Genomic DNA, 3,208 nt, shown 5'->3' with positions numbered 1-3,208 from the left:
TCGAATTTATATTTTAATTTAATCAAAACTAAAATATTTTAATTCAACTATTACAAAATAATTAGACCGAAATGCGATTTATTTAAATTTAATTTAAGTTGCCCCGTCTTAAGGGCGCGTTTGTTTGACAAGCGCGGATATTCAATTAAGCCATGCGGATCATATCAGAGTGTCACTTATTTGTCCGAACTTAAGGCGCATTAAGACGCTGCGACGGAGCAAACAGCTAATACCTACATCAAAACATATATGGCATCATTTAGATGTGATTTCACCCTAATAATTAAACTAATAGGTCGTGTGTGGATGGGGTGATTACAGTCTCCTTACCGGATTTCGTAGAGAAGCAAAGCAAGAGAATTCATCTGTGAAATTACGTAAAGTAATTGATTTCCCTGTTTCTGCATTGCGAATGAATAAGTACTGCGCCTCAACGGCAAATAGAGCTTTCCTCCACAAAGGCCCTGCGCTATTAAGTTGCAGTTAAACCGTACCAAATACAATGATAGAATTCCGAGAGATTTAATGACTTTTTTGTGCCAGGGGACAAGTAATATAAAGGTAATTACTGTGACGGTGCGCCATTTTATTTCCTATAGGACTGTCCGCTTCAAAATAAGCAAAAAAACATCGGTATTTAACGGCAGTTAAACCAGGATCAGCAGTAAAACTTTGCAGTTGCGATATTTGCAAAAGGTTAATATGACGCTGGAATAGCCACACTGGACAGGTGGAGGTACTAGGAAATGGGCACGGACGTGTTAACTTGGGAATGTCTCATAAAGCACCTGATTTGTTTTGCGCTGTTATGCATGGCGAAACGCTAGTAAAGGCTAAAGGAAAAAGCAGATGGAAACTAGCAAACTGCACTAATGTTCTCTAATATAATTTAATGTTTATGAAATTAATCGCAAAAACTTTGTGTGCGATTTTGTTGAACACCTCGCCCAAGTACGCCACTGCCTCTCGCCCACTGTTTTCTGGCTGTAGAAGCTCTGCTTGACTAGAATTTTCTAATAGTTCCTGAAAGCTTCTAGAAACCTCCTTCTGACAGGGGCAGTCGAGGGATCGCTCATACCATAATTCAATGGTGCAGAAGATCTGTTGAAGATCTAGGAATAGTCAAAACTTGCGTCAGTCAAATATAAAAAAAAAATAATATGAATATGGGACTTCACCATGTCACTGTTTGTTGATCATTATAGCTGGAAGTTTTCGTATTCACAGTCCACGCTCAAGGAAATTCTCTCACCAAACCTGATTGGTGCAGAAGATCTACATGTTTCATTGTCCCTTACATTAGACTTCACCAACACTACTCCCGGTCGACTATTAGAGCGGATAATTTAAAATTTTGGATTATCTCTAATTGGAATTATACAGCTACCTGCTAGAGCTGATACTTAAAGCCATGAAATTTTTTGTCCTGGTTCGAATCGTGGGTCGGCAGGGCCGTAGTCTGGTGGTAAACGCAGCCTGGTTCGTGGGGCTGGCGGAATGGAGAGGGCCGGAGCCTTGACGGAATCAATCCTGCCCTGCGTAATAATTATTCCACATGAATCGTAAACTTAAATCGAGTCTTATAGCTAACAAGCAATAACGATAATATGGTCGCGAAAACCTAATAATTTGGGGGATCAGACTTCCGTGAAACTGTATGATAATTATACGCGAATTAGAGCGAATCAAAATTCTGTGATAGAGTCGCGGTGTCTCATAATAATTAGAGTGCTGCATATACGCGGAACGCGCGACTCTATGGTAATTACATGTAAATCAGAGCAAATCAAAATACTGCAATTGAATATAATTAACAATAATTATTACAACTGATACGACTGGGAGAGTTCAATAATTAAAGCAACGTTCTTCGGTGAAACTGTATGTTAATTGTATGTAAAATTGAAACATTGTAATAGTCAATATGTTAAAGAATTAAAAATAAATCAATAAAGTAGCGCGCCTGCGCGACATCCTTCATGCGCTGTGGGAGATCACGGCGGGGCTGTGACGTCTTGGAGAAGTGTGCGTTACTTACTAAAGTCAGTTAAAGTTCATTTTTTGAAACCGTAGACTTCAGAACTCCAAGTTGCGCAATTCTGCTCAAACCAAATCACTTAAACTTGTATCCCGTACGGTTACGGAGGGGCTTGAGGGCGAGCAACATCCTGTGTAGCTCTAGGAGCTACGGCGATCTTTTTTTGGCTAGAGAGAAATCTTCCGAAGACCCGGTGGGGTGACCGGGTAGTGTGGGATGCGCCAGGACTCTCACCCACTAAAAACCTTTTTCTGTAACCTGTCACAACCCGGAACTGTCCCCGGGGGTTAAATCGGCAGTGTCGAGCGCCGTGTGTATTCGGCCATCGATTGCTTGGGCCTTTTCCATCCAACATTTTAATTTTTCTTCTTCACGGTCGGGGTTGTTGTCCGTCTTTTCTTTGATCGCATTAGAGATGGGACTGTTACAGCGGTCCAACTTTGTTTTGCATTTCAACACCTCGTTGATGGGGAATGCTGTAGCTAGGTCAACGCATTCTTCTAGCACGTTTCGCTGCTCTTCAGATAACGCGCATTAGACACCGCAATTTCCACAATCCGGGCCCGTTTTCACAATTCTGTTGGTTTAGATCTTGAAGGTACCATGCCTCTGTTTGCGCAACGTCAATAGGTCTAGGTCAGGGATAAATCTCTTGGTCCACTGACCCTCGTCGGCCAGTCGTGTTCGTCGTTTCTCGTGGAGAGCGCTCGAATCGGTGGGCTCCTCCAGAAGGAGATCGACTGGGGGGAGTTCCTGCCGAGACCAAGGGGTGTCGTGCCGCAGGCACAGATGGCCAGCGTCAGCACTTTCCTTTGGACGCTTAACTCGCCTTTTCGCTGTCATTTTACCTCCTGAAGTGAGGTTGGACTCACGACCTGATATTTCCTCGGCATTTGTGGACTCCGAGGGAGCTAACACGTCCCAACTCCCGTTACTTGGAGCACCAATTATATATCTGCCATTTCAGATATGTAAATTTCGTCTCACGTACTTAATGCGGATAGCTTTACGTGCGCAGTAACTGTGCTTCCTGAAGTAAAACAGAAAAGAGTTTTTGGTTTTATACTGCATTAATTGACTATCCAAATGAGTGATACTGTTACGATCCACCATAAAATATACATTGTAAAAACCATAAAACTAGGAAAGTGTATTAGGACGGTGTGTTAC

The 3,208-nt window shown here is 42.4% G+C and overlaps 1 long non-coding RNA gene across 1 annotated transcript; it reads right to left on the bottom strand.

Annotated features, from left to right (window-relative positions):
• Positions 1-1,048: 1,048 nt before the first annotated feature.
• On the bottom strand, positions 1,049-1,829 carry LOC136350542 (uncharacterized). The gene is made up of 3 exons (XR_010734171.1): positions 1,388-1,829; positions 1,179-1,329; positions 1,049-1,112 (listed from the first exon to the last, which is right to left on the bottom strand). It is a non-coding gene; the product is annotated as an uncharacterized lncRNA (long non-coding RNA).
• Between the last annotated feature and the right edge of the window lie 1,379 nt (positions 1,830-3,208).

Source organism: Euwallacea fornicatus, chromosome 3 (genome assembly GCF_040115645.1).
Source record: "Euwallacea fornicatus isolate EFF26 chromosome 3, ASM4011564v1, whole genome shotgun sequence".
NCBI lineage: Eukaryota > Metazoa > Arthropoda > Insecta > Coleoptera > Curculionidae > Euwallacea > Euwallacea fornicatus.
Note: the sequence above shows the minus strand (reverse complement) of the source record. Positions and strands in the feature narration are given on the sequence as shown.